Here is a 19,980-nt window from a genome sequence, read left to right on the forward strand (position 1 = left end):
GTAAGTCTGGCCACACCTCACCTTTGTTGGCCCTCTTCCCTCTGCCTGATTCCTGAGGTGAGTCTGTGCACTGCTGTAGCCCCCAAATCCAATCATCTACATGTGAAATCTTCCTGGTTTTGCTCCTCTCATTGAGTGGAGCCACCCAGGCAGGAAGGACAACTCTGAGTCTGGCCACACCTCTGCCCTCTGCCTGTTGCTTGAGGTAAGTCTAGCACTGTCCTGACCCAACTCCCCCATCACACACTCCTCAGATCTTCCTGGGTCTGCGGCTCCCATAGAGTTGACTGGCCTAGACAGGAAGGATCACCCTGAGTATGGACACACCTCTCTCTTAGTTCCCCCTCTGGCCTCTGCTCTTTGAATGAGGATACTAGAGAAGAGGGAGAACTCACCTCCACCCACTGGAAAAGGGATGGGAATATGACAGAATAAGAACACACTCAACGCTGGTCGTTGGTGGCACACGCCTTTAATCCCAGCACTCGGGAGGCAGAGGCAGGAGGATCTCTGTGAGTTCAGAGCGAGTGCCAGGATAGGCTCTAAAGCTCTAAAGCTACACAGAGAAATAAAAAAACAGCATGACGGGATGCTGGAAAGAGAAAAGCTGGGCAAATGATCAGGAACCACAGATGTAAGTATAACCAATAGAATACAAGAGATCAAAGAGAATCTCGGGTGTAGAAGACTCACTAGAGGATATACAGTCATCGACCAAAGAAAATCTCAAGTCCAGCTGGGCGTTGGTGGTGCACGCCTTTAATCCCAGCACTCTGGAGGCAGAGGCAGGCGGATCTCTTTGAGTTCAAGGACAGGCTCCAAAGCTACATAGAGAAACCCTGTCTTGAAAGAAAAAAAAAAAAAGAAAATCTCAAGTCCAACAAATTCCTAACACAAAATGTCCAGTAAATATGGGATACCATGAAAAGACCAAACCTAAGAATAATAGGTATAGAAGAAGGTGAAGAAATCCAGCTCAAAGGTACAGAAAACATATTCAACAAAATTATAGAAGAAAACTTCCCCAACCTAAAGAAGCATATGCTTATGAAAGTAGAAGAAGAACACCAAATAGACTGAACCACAAAAAGAAGTCCCCTCACCACATTATAAACAAAACACCAAAGTTACAGGAGGTATTAAATAACCAATTGTGCTCTTTCTGAGGGGAGACAATGTCCCTTGCTCCCAGAACTCCCTAGCTGCCTGTAGTTCTCTGTGTAAGGTGGTGAACTGGTGGGCATTTTCCCATCAACTTTGTCATATCCATTGTACTTGTTGCTTTGCTCATATTAGGTGTGCATGTTGGTGAGATTTTTTAAATTTAATTTATTTATTATGTATACAACTTTCTGCTTCCATGTATATCTGCACACCAGAAGAGGGCACCAGATCTCATATCAGATGGTTGTGAGCCACCATGTCGTTGCTGGGAATTGAACTCAGGACCTCTGGGAGAGCAGCCACTGCTCTTAACCTCTGAGCCATCTCTCCACCCATTGGTGAGATTTTATAGATGTAATTTCTGGTATTACTCGGTGTGATGACTACTCTTGGTTGTCAACTAGACATCATCTGGAATAAATTACAATTCAGAAATGGATGGAACACCTGTAAAAGATGATTTTTGCTTGGTCAAAAGGGGAGAATTCACTTGCAGTCCAGATCTTTGAGGTGGGAAGACATACAACTTTGAAAACAATCTTCTGGCTGGAAGTTACACCTTCACACCTTCTACTGAAAGGCTGTTTAATGACAAGGAAGAATAAAGTATTTGGCTCATTAGCTCATTTCTTTGTAAGCACATCCATTCTTTCACTGACATTGAATACTATTTCTATGGGATTCCAGCAAATAATGAAGACCATCTAAATCATCCACTATTGTGGATGCAGCAACTACTGTTTTTTTTTTTTCATTTACAGCTAGTTATTGATGTAATAGATGACCAGGACCTGTAAGTCATTGCAATAAATCCATGATAGACACTCACATATTGATGTATGCATATATACACACACATGCATACATATACATATACATGTGTGAGTGTGTATATACACTGGCATATAGAAAGAAGAAATAGCCTTTCAAACAGCAGTTACAGGACCAAATGGGTGACAGCAGCCTGCAGTTCTGTGGCAGGGTTCTCCAGAAGGCAGTATATGCCTTGAATCTGTGTCCAAAAATGTAACTTTTCTCCCATAGCGAGGATCCAGGTGTCCCGGGAGGGGGAAAACAATAGTTCATCTTACTATCACTTCTAATGATCCACAATAAGTTTTTGCAGCTTGGAGGTGTTGGCACACACCTTTAATCCCAGCACTCTGGAGGCTGAGGCAGGCGGGCCTCTTTGAGTTCAAGGCCACCTGATCTACAAGAGCTGGTTCCAGGACATCCTCCAAAGCCACAGAGAAACCCTGTCTTGAAAAAGAAAAAGAAAAAAAAAAAACAAAAACAGAAGATAATTTTGCCTTCCTGTTTCCTCAACATTAATTTCTGCTACTCTAGAACTCCTAGTTCCAGACAGCAGAGCATACATACCAAGAGTAGAAACATTATTTTATTTTAAGTTTAGACTTCCCCTGAGCATGTTGGGCTTCTAATGACATTAATCATACAGACTGAAAAAAGCAAAAACCATGGAATATTCCTTTACTCTTTTTGAATATTTGTTACTGTGATTGGGTTAATAATGAAGCTGACTGCCCTAAAAAGGAAGACCCTACGAGGGACACACATGGAGAGCCACAGGAAGGGAAAATAGTTAATATCTCCTGGGTAAACTTGGAGGGGTATAGAAGGGAGGGAAAGGGGGGATCTAGAAGGCTGGGTTGAGTGATGGATGCAGAGGAAGAACAATGAAACAGAAACAGATATCTTGATAGAGGGAGTTATTATGGGGTTAGGGAGGAACCTGGTGCTACAGAAATTCTCAAGAATCCAAAGGTTGACCCCAGCCAACACTCCTAGCAACAGTGAAGAGGATGTCTGAATTGGCCTTCCCCTTAATCAGGTAAGTGATTATCCTAATAGTCATCATTGACCCTTCATCCAATAACTGATGTAGCAGATATGGAGATCCATAGGCAAGTACTGGACTGAGCTCCTGGAGTTAAGTTGAAGAGAGGGTGGAGAGATCATCTAAAAAATGGGATCAAGAGCATGTTGGGGAAAATCCACAGAGACAGCTGACCCAAACTACTGGGTTCTCAAGGACTATTGATTGAGTACTGGTGAACATGGGACCAAATTGAATGTGGGCCCTATGAATGTGAGTGAATTGCTTTATGTGGTGATCTGTTGAGACATGGGTGTCAGTGAGATCAGGACTTTTTGGTTATTTTTGAGAAGCAGATGAGACAAAATGGAACTGCCTATAACAGCTAAACACTCCTAACAATTTTAGGAAGGGTGATTGAACGATGTTAAAATGGGGAACTTGGAATGCCTCTACCCAGTGAGTAAGAAGGATCATGTTTCAGTGCAGAAGATCCTTTAGTGTATCTCTTAGTCCTACCATATTCTGTGATTAACTTCAATGGGAAACTACAACAGCCTTATCCACAAAAGATGATTGTTGGGGCCCGCAGTGATGGCTCCATTTTATCTTGACTTAAGGTTAGGGAGTTCAAAAATATCCTCACTCTTCCAAGGATAAAGTCATAAGACCTAAAGGTCTAAGGCGTGGCACTGTAGGTTGTTTGATGCTGGTCATGGATGTCTTTTTCTAAATAACAACACACTTTTTCTGAAGTGTGGTGTCTATTGTCTCCCAAGGCCAGATACCTAAAAATTCAGTCTAAAGTTTGGTTACCAAATGTTTGGAGAATCAAAGAAGAAAGTGTTTGTTCCTTGTACATGACCAAGAAGTCTTTTGCCATATTCTGATTTTTGGTTGGGGTATTTAAGTATGTTGAAGAATAAACTTGGGGTGTCTAGTACTCACTGGATTGCACTCCTGATTCTATCCTGTATCTTCGTCCTTTTCTTAGTGTCTTTACCTGCTGCTTCTCACTCCACACTCCCCCCCCCACACAGGTAAGAAATGGGCAAGCCCCACAAAGGCAGGTTACAATAGAAGATAAAGGCACAGACGGATCGGGAATCAAGTAATGAGTCACTTTCTTGGAATGGCGCCCAGACATGGAGGAAACACAGAATAGGAAGTAGGGAATGGTAGTTATAAGTTCTTCTTAAAGACATGTGGCCAGTAAATGTAGGTAAGATTATAGTTTGTAGTAGTGTTTCTATGGTATTTTCCTAAGAATATTTTTGTACAGATATTTGTGCTTTCTTTGGGGGGAGGTGTTTATAGAGACTCGGTTTCTCATTGGCTTTGGAGGCTGTCCTGGAACTCACAGATATCCACATGCCTAGCCTCCCAAGTGCTGGTATTAAAGACATACATCACTACCGATCAGCTGGTATTTGTGTTTTTGTTTAGTTTCTTTATCAGGTGGTGTAACATCAATTAAAAGAATATGAATGGTTAACATACTTAAATTTAAAATGCTAACGTCTTGTTACACAAGAGACACTGATACCGATTCTAAGTTTGAAATGTGTTTACACTTGTAAGAGAGGGATTTATATCATGGTAGGTGTAATTATGACATGGTTAATTATATCACACATTTGGTATAGCTATAAAATGTTTAGGTGCTATCATGACCTGTCTTTTTTTTTTCATTTGGAGATAAATCATGACATAGGAATGATTGTGTGTCAAATAACAAGAGAGCACTACTAATGGCTACTCTTGGTTGTCCAATTAACTACATCTGGAATGATCTACAATCTAGAAATGGAGGGCACACCTGTAATAGATTATTACTCTTTGAAGTGTGAGAATCCACTCCTACTCCAGACCATAGAGGTAGGAGTGTTGGGCCCTTCCCCTGTAGGGGTCTGCTGACCAGCTTGTGACTAGGAGCTTACCTAGCAGGTTCATCCTGTTTTCTTCCTTCCTTGAAGGCCTGAGTGCAAGTTCCTGTTATCCTATTATTCACCCATTCAGGATTGCCTGATGGGCCTGGGAACCTGAACTTGTGATCTGGGTAGTTTTCCACCATGCCTGCTGACTGGTATATAAGCCCCCATTCTTGTTGGAATAAAGGTCATTCTCCCTGCAAGAAAGACCTACTGCCTTGTCTTTATTTAAATCCTCAGGCCCCTCGCCCTATTCTGTGGAAGTGTTGTAGTGCAGGTGCTACAAGTGGAGGTCCCACTGAGATAGGGCAAGAAGGGAAGATGCTGAAGGATCACCCATGAAGGCTGGCCAGCATTTTCAATAAGGTAAGGAGCGGGTGTATTGAACATGGGTGCTGCTAGTTCTTACTCTTATGGGGGACCAACTGGTCCAATTGTTAAAAAACAGGGCACCAGTATTAAACATAAGACAGCAAAAGGCTTCTTGAAAACTGTACATGAGGTCAGCCCTTGGTTTTTGGTCTCTGGAGACCTTAATATCCCTGATTGGGAGCAGGTGAAGGGAGACCTACTAAGGACATTACAAAAAGAAGGGGCAAATACCATATCAATTGTTACTTTTTCTCTGTGGCGTCAAGTCAAGGAAGCACTTCTTAGTGATAATGTGGAGGTGAAAGAGCAGGTTGAGGAATTCAAAGCTGCTTTTGCAGAGGCTCAGGACATGTTTCTTCCGCTGAGTCCTCTCTCTCCTCTTCAGGGGATGAGACTGAGGAAGGTGAAAAGAAGGACATCCTCAAATTAAAACCTAAAGCTTAGGAGATGCTCCCTTGAGCCGCATCCCCCTGCTCGTAATCCAGAGCATTCTAGCTTTTTCTGTCTTCCTTCAGCCCCTCCTGAAGAGCAGAAGGGTAGAGTGATATTCCCAGACATAGAGACAATTAATCCTCGAGACCAGAGTCAGAGAGAGCATGCTCCTCTTAACTTTAAGGATATAAAACAACTAAAGGAGGAAGTTGAGGCATACGGGCCTCATGCCCCTTTTACCCTGGCTATTTTTGAATCCTTTGCGGCCTTGAATTGCACCCCCAGTGATTGGCAGCAATTATGTCGAGCTACACTGTCAGGTGGGGATTATTTGATCTGGAGGGGTGAATACCAAGAACTTTGTAATCAAACAGCGCAGCGCAACACAGCTGCTGGTTTCCCTGAAAGGAACTTAGAAATGCTTACTGGCAGGGGAGCTTATGCAGGTCTAGGCCAGCAGATTCTTTATGACCCTGATGTATATGCACAGATCTCAGAGGCTGCTGGCTGAGCATGGAAAGCCTTACCTAATAAGGCTGCAGGAGACCAACTTTCTAAGGTCCTTCAGGGACCATCTGAACCCTATTCTGAGTTTGTGGATCGGCTCCTGCAACTTGCAGGGTACATGTTTGGGGATGCCGATAATGCCATGCCTATAGTAAAACAATTAGCTTTTGAAAGCGCCAACAAGTACTGCAAGGAGGCCTTATGGCCTCATAAGACCAGAAGCTTCAATGATTATATTCGAATTTGTAGAGATATAGATGGACACCACATTATGGGACAAGTTATTGCTTCTGCCATGCAGGGTAATAAGAGGATCGGTAGAGGGGGCAGATTTAAGACATGTTTTGGATGTGGGCAAGGGCGTCACTTTAAGAAAAATTGTTCTGTTAAAGACTCTTTTGCACCTCCTTGCCCAGGGCCAGGTCTTTGTCCCCGATGTAAAAAGGAACATCATTGGGGCAATAAGTGTAGATCAAAGGCTGATGTACAGGGTAACCCTCTGCCACTTCTGGGAAACGGGAGTCGGGGTCCATTCCGGGCCCCATATTCCCAGGTGTACGAAGCCCTAGATACACCTATTTCCCACCCTATTCAGGTCCTACCCCGGAGGAAGCCCTTTGTATCCAGGACCTTGTCAGAGGTACCCCAGGAAGTACAGGACTGGACCTCTGCTCCTCCTCCAGAGCAGTATTGACCCCACAGATGGGACCCCAAGCTTTGTGCACACTAGTTAAAGGCCCTTTACCACCGGGCTCAATTGGGTTGATTTTAGGAAGGAGTAGTGCTCTACATCAGGGAGTTAGGGTCATTCCAGGAGTGATTGATGAAGATACTGAAGGAGAGATCAAAATAATGGTGGAAGCTGGCAAGGGAGTCACTGTTATACCCCAAGGAGCTAGAATTGCTCAGTTAGTTCTATCCCCTAAATTTACCACTAATAACCCCTTCCTTAAGCCTGTAAGAGGAGAAGGGGGTTTGGATCTACGGGACCTATGGCATGTTGGGTGTCCACTCTGGAGTCCAGACCCTTGATGACCCTGACTATTGAAGGACGGGCTTTTCAGGGGCTTTTGGACATGGGTGCAGACACGTCTGTCATTTCCCTCAACCATTGGCCCAAGGCATGGCCCCTGCAAGACAATGAGGGACATTCAGGAATATTTCAGCCCTTCATTTTGCCTCACATCCCGATCAATCTGTGGGGCAGAGATATCCTAGAAGCCATGGGGGCCGTACTGACCAAACCTCCTGTGCAGCACATGCTTAGAGAGCAAGGCTATTGCCCAGGAAGAGGGATTGGAAAGAATTTACAGGGTGACCCCTACCTGTATCTGATAAACCCCCAGTGCAGAGATGGCTTGGAGACCGGAGAGGATTGGGGCATTTTTAATGGGGGCCATTGTTCTGCAGCCTCACATACCTCCAATTCCTATCATCTGGAAAAATGATGAACCCGTTTGGGTAGACAATGGCCCCTATCTAAAGTAAAGTTGGAGGCTGCTCATGCCTTGGTCCAGGAGCAACTCAATACCGGTCATATTGTCCCTTCTATCTCCCCCTGGAATACTCCCATATTTGTTATTAAGAAAAAATCAGATAAATGGAGGCCGTTACAAGACCTGAGACAGGTTAATAAGACTATGATGCTCATGTGTACCACTCAGCCAGGGTTGCCAGCCCCAGTAGTCATCCCAAAAAATTGGCACTTGCTTGTGATAGATTTAAAGGATTGCTTTTTCACCATTCCCCTACACCCTGCTGATTGTCAGCGCTTTGCTTTCATTGTTCCATCTTTAAATTTAAGAGAGCCTTATAAGAGATATCAGTGGGTAGTTTTGCCTCAAGGCATGGCTAATAGCCATACCATGTATCAAGTATTTTGCTCTGCTCATGCCCCTACGGGAGTTTTTTGGCAAGAGAATCCTATTCTTTGGGTTCATTCTCAAGCCTCCCCATCTAAATCAGTGGTATCCTATCCCCAAGCTATAGTTACACTCCTATTTAAAGCAAAAAGGTTGCCTTACAAACTTTTGGTAGGGAGCCTGATCAATTTGCTACACATTTGTCCCATCAAAAATTAGAGTGGCTACAAAATAATAGCTGTGATTGGGCCATTTTTCTCTCTGCTACCCAGAGTGATTTTGACAACCATTACCCATCCAATAATTTGGTTTCCTTTTTTAAGATACATCCTTTGATTTTTCCAAAGATTGTAGTCTCTCAGCCTATTTCCAAGGGGTGTGTGGTTTTCACCGATGGTTCTTCAAAGGGTACAGCTGTAGTTCTATCTTTTCCCATCATTAAGACAGCCAGAATCACTGCAGCTTCTGCCCAAATGGCTGAACTCCTAGCCTTGGCCATGGATCTACAGCTCTTCCCCACGGGGGCACTAAACATCTATACCAATAGTCAATACGTTGCTCATATTGCCCAGTCTCTGGAGACTGCTGCCTATGTTGCCCTCATATCCAGAGTACAAGAGGGTTTATTGCAGATACAGGGTCTACTATGGCAAAGGAGTGAATCTGTATTTGTTTCCTTGTAGTTTCCCTTGCTCCTCCTCAGAATTTCTTGACAGATTGGCAAGTATGTGAGCTTGTGTGAATGAGTCTCACATTCCACAGAATAAATGAAATCCTCAAAGGAAAAAAATGCATGGGATGTTCTCCCTTCTTCCTGTATGTCCTTTGGAAGGTGTATGTCTCTATGTTTATTGATCCATACTCAATTTAGAACCTCTATATTGTACAATATTCTCTTCCTAATCATTATTACCATTTCTGGCCCTCAGTTTTGACTGAGCTGGGATTGGATGTGGGATTCAAGAGAAGCCAACTATAAAGGCTTTCTAAATGTTACTAGTATTGAGATATTACATGACAGTTAGGAAGTAATTTGTATAATTCTGTATTTAGTTTTATCTTCATCTACTGAGTACAGTACTGTGTGAGAAATCCAGGAGCTTCCTAAACAATCTCTTTCTCATGTGCAGGCTCACTGATCACCCAGACCTGCTCAACTGTGCAGCAGAACAGGGGGACCTGGAAGGACAGAGGAGACAGAAACTTAGGATACAGGAATGGTGGAGGGATTGGTTAAAGAGTGGAAAGGGATCTATGGGAGGTGGAAGTGGGACATGAAATTTGTTTTGACACATTGTGTTTCACTAACAACAATTCTGGAGACTTCTTCTGAGAGCAATTTCCTCACGATTATCCTAATGTAGGCAGGAGAAGACTTTCTTCAGAAGAATTGATAATGGAGTCCAATCTACTTTTATTAGATCATCTAGACTGATTTCGAACATTGATTCTAAACTACTTAGTCACACTGCAGTGCATGATCTCTTTCCCTCACATTGTGGCCAAAATTAGTTATCATTTCTTTACATGATGAAGGTAACCGTGGAGAGGGAAAGAACTCATAGTCTACATTTCCTGATAGGTATAGAACTTAGTTTTCTTGTTTGGTTTTGGCTTGGGTTGTTGTTATCTTGTGTTTCCTTGTTTTATTTTGACTTCCTTTTTGACATTATTAATTCTGAGGTTATTGTATAATTAGAATATTTATTCTCTTGCTTTCATCCCACCCCCCTGCTATCTTTCAAATTTGTGGCCTCTTTTTCATTACCAATTAATACGTATATATGGTAACTATATGCATATAAATTTATAAACTACTCAATCATTATTATATGTAGTGTTATGCGTGCTTTCAATACTGACTATTTGGTATTAAATAACCAATTGTTGTGCTCTTTCTGAGGGGAGACCATGTCCCTTGCTCCCAGCATTCCCTGGCTGCCTGCAGTTCTCTGTGTAGGGTGGAGGCCTGGTGGGCTTTTTCCCATCCACTTTGTCATATCCATTGTACTTGTTGTTGCTTTGCTCATATTATATGTGTGTTTGTTGGTGAGATTTTAGGGGTGTAGTTTCTGGCAGTACTAGGTGTTATAACTACTCCTGGTTGTCAACTTGACTTCATCTAGAATGAATTACAATTCAGAAATGGGTGGAACACCTGAAAAGGTAATTTTTGCTTGCTTAAAATGGGTGAATCCACTTGTAGTCCACACATTTGAGATGGAAGACATACACGTTTGAAAACAATCTTCTGTCTGGAAGTTACACCTTCACAGCTTCTACTGGAAGGCTATATAATGACAGGCTCATTGTCTTCTTATTGGCTCATTTCTTTGTTAGCATATCCACACCTTCAGTGACATTGAAGCCTGTTTCTATGTGATTCCAGCCTACAGCGAAGACCATCTGAATCATCCAGCATTGTGGATAGAGCAACTGGATTTTTGGATTTTCCATTTACAGCTAGTCATTGATGTAATAGCTGACCAGCAGGCTCAGTGTCACTGCAATAAATCCCCTATATATACACACATCTTTATGTATGCATATATATATATACATATGCATCTATATACATACACATATGTTAGTGTGTATATACACTAGCATATAGAAAGAAGCAATAGGCTTTTGAAGAAATGGTTACAGGACCAATTAGGTGACAGCAGCCTCCAGAGCTGTAGCAGGGCTCTCCAGAAGGCAGTATATTCCTTGAATCAGTGTCCAAGATATGGTAAAGTTTCTCCCATAGTGAGGATCAAGATGTCCCAGGAATTAAGGGGAGGAAAATGTATAGTTCTTACTATCACTTCTAATGATCCACTAGGAAATTTTTGCAGCTGGGCAGTGGTGGCACACACCTTTAATCTCGGCACTCCTGAGGCAGAGGCAGGAGGAAATCTTTGAGTTCAAGGTCAGCATTGTCTTCAAGAGCTAGTTGCAGAACAGCCTCCAAAGCCAGATAAAAACCCTGTCTGGAAAAAAAGGGAAATTTTTGCTTCCTGTTGCCTCAACATTAAGTTCTGCTACCATAGAAGTCTTAGTTCTAGACAACTGGAACTAATATTTTATTGAAGTAGAAGCTAAGCCTTTCCCTGGGCACTTTGGGCTTCCATTACCCTTAATCCTATAGCCTCAGAAAGGAATAACCATGGAATATTCCTTTACTGTTTGTGAATGTTTGTTACTGTGATTGAGTTAATAATGAAGTTGACTGCCCTAGAAAGGGAGACCCAAAGATGGATACACACAGAGATTCCCAGGAAGGGAAAATAGTTAATATCTTCCAGGTAAACTGGGAGAGGCACCGGGGATGGGAACTTGATGGATCTAGAAAGCTGGGATGGGTGATGGATGCAGAGGGAGAGCAATGAGACAGATAAATTGATAGAGGGAGTTATTATGGGGTTAGAGAGCAACCTGGTGCTAGAGAAATTCCTAGCAACAGTGAAAAAGATATCTGATCTGGCCTTCCCCTTAATCAGATTAGTAACTACCCTAATTATCATCACAGAACCTTCATCCAATAACTGATGGGGCAGATGTGGAAATCCACAGCCAAGTACAGGACTGAGCTCCTAGAGTTTTGTTGAAGAGACAGCTGACCCAAGGTACTGGCAGCTCAAGCACTATTGATTGAGCACTGCTGAACCTGCATGAGACCAAACTGAATGTGGGCCCTCTGAATGAGGGTGATATCTTTGTGGTTTGATCTGCTGCGTGCCAGTACCTTGGGTCAGCTGTCTCTGTGGTTTTTTCCCCATCATGTTCTTGATCCCCTTTTTCAGATGATCTCTCCTCCCTCTCTTCAACAAAACTCTAGAGAAAAGATATCTTTTTCACTGTTGCTAGGAATGTTAGATGGGGTCAACCTTGTGGATTCCTGAGAATTTCTGGCTGCTTTGATTTCTGATTTGATTGTTGGGGCCCACAGAGATGGCTCCGTTTCATCTTGAATTAAGTTCAGAGAGTTCAAAAGTATCTTCTCATGTCAAAAGCCTTAAAGGTCTAAGGCATAGCACTGTAGGATGTTTGATCTTGGTCTTGGATGTCTTATCTAAGTAACAACAGACTTAGTCTGAGGTGTGGTTACTCTTGACCCCCAAGGCTAGATACCAAAAAATTCAGTCTAAGGTGTGGTTACCAAATGTTTACAGAATCAAAGAAAAAAGCGTTTGTTCCTTGTACATGACAAAAAAGTTTGCCATGGCTGGGCAATGGTGGCGCACATCTTTAATCCCAGCACTAGGGAGGCAGAGGCAGGCAGATCTCTGTGAGTTCAAGGTCAGCCTGGTCTCCATAGTGACTGCCAGGATAGGCTCCTTAGCTACACAGAGAAACCCTGTCTTGAAAAAAAAATTTGCCATGGTCTGATTTTTGGTAGGGGTATTTAAGAATGTTGAAGAATAAACTCTGGGGCCCAGTATTCTGTGTCTCTGTCTTTTTCTTAGTGTCTTTACCTGTGTTTCTCAATCCACACTCCCCTCACAAGGAAGAAATGGGCAAGCCTTATAAAGGCAGGTTACAAAAGAAGATACATGCGCACACCCATTTGGAATCAAGGAATGGGTCACTTTCTGGGGATGGAGCCAAGACCTGGCAGGAATACAGAAGTAGAGGAAGGTAGTTATAAATTCTTCTTAAGGCCATGTGTCCAGTAAAAGAAGCTAAGATTATAGTTGATGTTAGTGTTTCTATTGTATTTTCCTGGAAGTATTTTTATACAGATATTTGTGGTTTCTTTGGGGGAAGGTGTGTTTTGAGACAGGGATTCTCTGTGTCTTTGGAGCCTGTCTTGGAACTAGCTTTTTGGCTTTGGAGGCTGTCCTGGAACTCACAAGATCTACCTGCCTGTGCCTACTAAGTGCTGGAATTAAATGCATGACACACCACTGCTCAGCTTGTATTTGTGTTTTATTTCAATTTCTTTATCAGGTGGTGTAACATCAATGAAGAGAATATGAATTGTTACAATACTTAAATTTGAGATGTTAAACTCGTGTTGTAAAAGAGACACTGACACTTATTCTAAATTTAAAATGTGTTTGCACTTGTAAGAGAGAGATTTATATCATGATAGGTGTAATTATGACAGGGTTAACAATGTTACACATTTTTAATTCTATTTGGTATGGTTATAAAAGGTTTAGGTGCTATCATGACCCTATGTTTTTTTCATTTGGAGATTAATCATGACATAGGAATGATTGTGTGTCAAAGTAAAAATTGGTGGACTAGTGATGACTATATTTGGTTGTCTAATTTACTACATCTGGAATGACCTACAATCCACAAATGGAGGGTACATCTGCAATAGATTATCTTTCTTTGATTTGAAATGTGTGAATCCACTCCCAGTCCAGACCTTAGGGGTAGGAGGACAAATGCCCTTAACCCATATCTTAAGGTGGGAAGACACACGTCTTTGAAAATGACTATGAGGCTGTAAGATACAATTTTTACCTGGGCCACACCTTCTATTAGAAGCCCATAAAAAGACATGGAAGAAGGAAGATTTTTCTCCTTGTCTGCTTGCCCTAGATTTTATAGCACACACATCCCTTCAGTGGCACCCAGGCCTGTACTTTGTGATTCCATCATACGGTAAAGACCAACTGAGACATCCAGCCTTATGGACTGAGCAATTTACTAGAGTGTAGGACATTCTGTTCATAGCTAGCCATTGTTGGATTGATTGCACAAAAGGCTGTAAGTCATATGTATATATATATGAGTGAGAATGTACATGAGTGTGTTTGTGTGTCTATCTGTGTCAATGGGCTCCAAAAATTCACACCGATGCTAGAGATAAGTACTGAACTACTACAGGAGGTCCTGTGGATTTCCAAGGTTTCCTCAATGAAATCCATGTTCCTGGGGTCTGGATCAGTCCCATGCTGGTATCCCAGCTATCAGTCTGTGGAGCAAGAACTCCCCGATGTTCAGGTCAGCTGTTTATGTAGGTTTCACCAGCCTGGTCTGGACCCCTTTGGTCTTCACTTGTCTGCATCTGGATTCCAGTTCAGTTCAGTGATTAGTTGTGGGTGTCTGCTTCTACTTCCACCAGCTGCTGGATGAGGGCTATCAGGTGGCATATAAGTCAGTCATCAATCTCACTATTAGGGGAGGGCATTTAAAGTAGCCTCTCCTCCATTGCTTAGATTGTTAGCTGGTGTCATCTTTGTAGCTCTCAAGACATTTCCCTAGTGCCTGATTTCTCTGTAAACCTAAAATGTCTCCCTCTATTATGGTATCTCCATTCTTGTTTTCTTCTATTCTTCCCCTGACTCAACCTTTCTGCTCCCTCATGTCCTCTGCATCCCTCCTCTCCTCCCCTTCTCATTCTCCTGTCTCCCTCCCCCCTCTTCCCATGCTCCCAATTTGCTCAGGAGATCTTGACCCTTTCCCCTTCTCCAGGGGACCATGTATGTCACTTTAGGATTCTCCTTGTTTACTAGCTTCCCTGGCAGTGTGGATTGTAGGCTGGTAATCTTTTACTCTATGTCTAAAATCCACATATGAGTGAGTACATACCATGTTTGTCTTTTTGTGATTGGGTTACCTTGCTCAGAATGGTTTCTTCTAGTTCCATCCATTTTCCTGCAAATTTCAAGATTCCATTGTTGTTTTCTGTTGAGCAGTACTCCATTGTGTAAATGTACCACATTTTCTCTATCTATTCTTTGGTTGAGGGACATCTAGGCTGCTTCCAGTTCTGGCTATTACAAATAATGCTGCTATGAACATCATTGAACAGATGTCCTTGTTGTATGAATGTGCTTCCAAGGGTGGAATTTCTGGATCTTGTGGTAGACTGATTGCAATTTTCTTGAGGAATTGCCATACTGATTTCCAAAGTGGCTGTACAAGTTGGAACTCCCACCAGCAGTGGAGGAGTGTTCCCTTTTCTCCACATTCTCTCCAGCATAAACTGTCATTGGTGTTTTTGATTTTGGCCATTCTTTTTTTTTTTTTTTTTTTTTCTAGACACGGTTTCTCTGTGTAGTTTTGGAGCCTATCCTGGCACTCCCTCTGGAGACCAGGCTGGCCTCGAACTCACAGAGATCCACCTGCGTCTGCCTCTGCCTCCCGAGTGCTGGGATTAAAGGCGTGCACCACCAACGCCCAGTCTATTTTGGTCATTCTGACAGGAGTAAGATGATATCTCAGAGTTGTTTTGATTTGAATTTCCCTGATGGCTAAGGATGTTGAACACTTTCTTATGTGTCTTTCAGCCATTTTAGATTCCTCTATTGAGAATTATCTATTTAGTTCTGTACCCCACTTTTTAGTTGGATTGTTTGGTGTCTTGGAGACTAGCTTCTTGAGTTCTTTGTATATTTTGGAGGTCAGTCCTCTGTCAGATGTGGGTTTAGTGAAGATCTTTTTCCATTGTATGGGCTGTTGTTTTGCCTTACTGACTGTGTCCTTTGCCTTACAGAAGCTTCTCAGTTTCAGGAGGTCCCATTTATCAATTGTTGATCTCAGTATTTGTGCTACTGGTGGTCTTAACTCACCTATAAAAAGACACAGGCTAACAGATTGGATATGAAAACAGAATCCATCCTTCTGCTGCATACAAGAAACACACCTCGTATTCACAGACAGACATTACCTCAGTAAAGGGTTGGGATAAGATATTCCAATCAAATGGACCCAAGAAACAAGCTGGGGTAGCTATCCTAGTATCTAACAATTTAGACTTCAAACTAAAATCAATCAAAAGAGATGAAGAAGGTCATTTCATATTCATCACAGGAAAAATCCATCAGAATGAAGTCTCAATTCTAAACCTCTGTGCCCCAAATACAAAATCACCAACATTTTCGGACATAACAATAGACACTGAGGACATCCAGACAATCTTCAGGTCATACTTTGAAAACCTGTACTCTACAAAATTTGAAAATTTAAAGGAAATGGACAATTTTCTGGACAGATAGCCCTTCCTACTCTTTCCTTCTTACTCTATTTCCTCCTGCTCTTTCTCAGTGTTCACAGAGCCTTAGAAGGGAAGGTGTAACCGATGTTTTCAGGGCTGGGCCATGTAACTTACTTATTTTCTGCACCTAGCACAGCAAAGGCCTAGGCACTCAACACTAGCGCCTGCACTACAACACTTCCCCAGTGTAGGGCGAGGGGCTTGAGCATTTAAATAAAGACAAGACAGCAGGTCTTTCTTGCAGGGAGAATGCCCTTTATTCCAACAAGAAGGGGGGGTTATATACCAATCAGCAGGCATGGTGGAAAACTACCCAGATTACAAGTTCAGGTTCCCAGGCCCACCAGGCAATCCTGAATGGGTGAATAACAGGGTAACAGGAACTTGCACTCAGGCCTTCAAGGAAAGAAGAAAACAGGATGTACCTGCTAGGTAAGCTCCTAGTCACAAGCTGGTCAGCAGACCCCTATGGGGGAAGGGCCCAACACACCACTGCATTAAAAAGTGTTTGTTTTCTATATTTTATCTGCCATGGTTGGATGAACAGTAAAAACTTGCTTTTACATTTCACTGGGTCTGTCTCCCTGGTGGTCTCTATGGATCTTCAAAACTTGGGCACGTTTTCAACATCCAAATTCCTAAATATTGTCTCACATAGGCCAAATTATAGTACTTCGTTTTGCCTTGTATTGTTTGTGATCATAAGCCTCTGTCCTTTGCTCTAAGTATGTAGCCACGGAGGTTGGTAGTCAAGCAGGGAATACTGCCTGTCTTTTATCTGAAGGGTTCAGAACTCACAACGTGGTCACATATCCGGGTGCAGTTCTGATCTAGGCTGGCAGCAAGCACGTGGGGCGTCTGTGCAGAGCGGGTGCAGGGCAGCCTGACAGCTGGAGCTGTGTGCAAGGCAGCAGATGGTGGCATGGGAGGGACTGATCCCCAATGGGGAGGGGACAACGGTCTAATCAGAGGAAAAGAATCAGAGGAGTGGAGTTGGGAAACTGAGCCTACCCTTTCAATTTAGGCCGTTTGTTTGTTTGTTTGTGTTTGTTTGTTTGTTTTTCGAGACAGGGTTTCTCTGTGTAGCTTTGGAGTCTATCCTGGCACTCGCTCTGGGGACCAGGCTGGCCTTGAACTCACAGAGATCCTCCTGCCTCTGCCTCCCGAGTGCTGGGATTAAAGGCGTGCACCAGCAAAGCCCAGCCAATTTAGGCGATTTTTGACCAACCATGTGACAAAAGTTTTTTTGTTTTTTTTTTTTTTTAAGTGGGAGGGTACAGGAGGAGGAGTCTTCAAAGATCCAGGCTGAAGGGACCGGAAATTCCTCCATTCCCTTTTGGACTTGGTGAGCCTTGCAGTCCGGAACTGGGTGAGGACCACCCGGCCTGGCTCTCAGGGTCCTGCACGGAGGGAACGGCGCGCTGCAGACCCGGGTGCGGAGGACACGGCGGGTCCCCCGGGCCTGAGACGTCGGGATCCACAGTGTCCCTGCTCGCAGGGCGGCCTGGGAAAGTCAGCAGTCAGCAGCGCAGTGGCGGGAACCGCAGCCCGGCGGCCCTGGAAGCTCCCAGGTCAGAGGAGCTCCGTGGCTGGGACCCGGGAGGGAGGGACCGGGATGCGAGCAGTTTCTCTGCTGCTCATCTGGAAGCCGGCTCCGAGATTCTGCTGTGCATGTCTTTCCTTTGGTGTATTTTAGATTATATGGAATGAGCCTAGTATTTCAGTTGATCTGATCGCCAGAATATTCTTGTAGAAATAATCTAAAAGATAATTTGAATTTATGTGAAGATTTGCAAGCACGATTCTCTTTGCTATGGTGGGACCGACAAGGGTCTTGAAATTTACAACCATCCTTACTAATTACCATGTTATAAAATTCCGTATTCCCGGGCTGTTCCGCGTCCGGCGGTCGTCCAGCCGGAAGGGGCGGCCACTGGACAGGATGGCGGCGGCGGCGGCGGCGGCCGCGGGGGTCCCGGGCGCAGGGGGCGGCGGCGGGGCGCGCGAGGACGCGCGGGTGGCGGCGCTGTGTCCCCTGTGGTACGCGATGAGCGCTGGCGGCAACGAGGTCAACAAGGTGATCCTGATCGCCTTCCCGGTCCCCGTGTCGCTGTGCCACATCCTGGCCCTGTGCGCCGGGCTGCCGCCGCGCTTCTACCCGCGCTAAGTGCTGCTGATCGCCTTTGGCAAGAACTTCACATGTCAGCATCTGGAAGGTGCCGGTGTCCTACAAACACACCGTTAAGGCCACCCTGCCCATCTGGGTGGGCCTCCTGTCCCGGATCATCATGAAAGAAAAAACAGCGCACAGAGGTCCCCATCATCAGAGTAGTCCTGCTGGCCACTGTCACAGAACTGCCCTTTGATGTGTGGAGGCTGGTCAGCGCCCTGGCAGCCACGCTGTGCTTCTCCCTTCAGAACATCTCCCAAAAGGTGTTGAGGACTCTAGGATCCACCACCTGGGGCTGCTCAACATCCTAGGCTGCCAGGCCGTGTTCTTCATGATCCCTGAGTGAGTCTTGGTGGACCTCTCCACTTTCCTGGTCAGCAGCGACCTGGCCTATGCGTCTCATTGGCCCTGGACACTGCTGCTCTTAGCGGTCATTGGATTCTGCAACTTTGCACAGAATGTCATCGCTTTTAGCATCCTTAATCTCATCAGTCCACTCAGTTACTCAGTGGGTAATGCCACCAAGAGGATCATGGCCATCACTGTGTGCCTCATCATGCCGCGTAATCCAGTGACCAGCACCAATGTGCTGGGCATGATGACTGCCATCCTTGGCGTCTTTCTGTACAGCAAGACCAAGTACGATGCAAACCATCAGGCTTGGTGCCACCTCTACTCCCAGTGTCTACATCAGACCTGAGCAGCAAGAGAGCACCTGTGGAGCCCAGTGGAGAAGCCCCACAATGGTGTACTGTTTCCCCAGCAAGGTGAATTCCAGTACCGCAACATTTTCCTCACAGACCATTTCCAGTATGACCGCCAGAGCCATCTGAACTGCCTTCAGCCGCCATGATGTGTAGGGGCCCACCAGGCCAGGCTTCCTGCACCTCCTCCCCAAGCCCAGCAGCTGAGCACATGGCAAGCCAGCAGTGGAGCTCTGAATCCTGATGGACTGTGGGGCATGACCAAGCATGGACAGGCACTGGGCAGAGGGAGAGCCACAGAGAAATCCTGGTTCACGCTTCTGCTCAGAGAACATTGGTACATAGGGGTGCCCCCAGTTCACTGCAGAGGTCTGATGTGAACTTCTGGTGATAACAGGGACCCACTCTACAGAACTGGCATCGCTGTGGCTGCAGTCCTGGAAGCCAGCAGGAAGTGGGATCTGGGCCATCAAGGAGAGGACAGCAGGACTGTAGCCCAGAGGTATGGAGGGCTGACACAGGTACCATTACCTGTCCCCAGCAAGATGCCCCAAGGCAGTTGGCCACTTGCAGCTAGTGCTGACCTGGGGCAAACCTACAGTGACCATCGGTTCATCAGCCATTGTTGTGACTTTCCTCTGCCTTGTGGGTGCCAGAACAGTAAGCACCGCTCCACTCCTGACCTGAGTGTTCCTTAGATTCTAGAAGAGGTGGCTAGCTGGTGTTAACCTTGGTTGTAGCTCTATCCTTCTGATGCCACAGAAGGCCAGGTGATGGTGATGGCAATATCCCCAGGACCTTGAGTTTCTCTGAGGAGCATCTTGTTGGCTGTGGGAGTTTTAAAGTCTAGGTCCTGGCAAGTACTGCACCAGGGCTAGCTAATGGGGGAAACCATCTTGACTCATTTCAAAACATGGGACATTTGTTGCTAAAACAGTCCGTCCTGAAGCTGCAGCCAGGGTAGCAGAGGGTGGAATTCACACTCCAAATACAGCATTGCTTGTCAGTGAGGAGACGGCATGTGGGTCAGAATCTGGACTGTGTCCCAGTGGATGGGAC

The 19,980-nt window shown here is 44.6% G+C and overlaps 1 pseudogene; it reads left to right on the forward strand.

Annotated features, from left to right (window-relative positions):
- Positions 1-17,989: 17,989 nt before the first annotated feature.
- Positions 17,990-19,237, forward strand: LOC118239351 (annotated as a pseudogene).
- The last annotated feature ends 743 nt before the right edge of the window (positions 19,238-19,980 follow it).

The sequence above is a fragment of the Cricetulus griseus genome, chromosome 9 (genome assembly GCF_003668045.3).
Source record: "Cricetulus griseus strain 17A/GY chromosome 9, alternate assembly CriGri-PICRH-1.0, whole genome shotgun sequence".
Taxonomy (NCBI): Eukaryota; Metazoa; Chordata; class Mammalia; order Rodentia; family Cricetidae; genus Cricetulus; species Cricetulus griseus.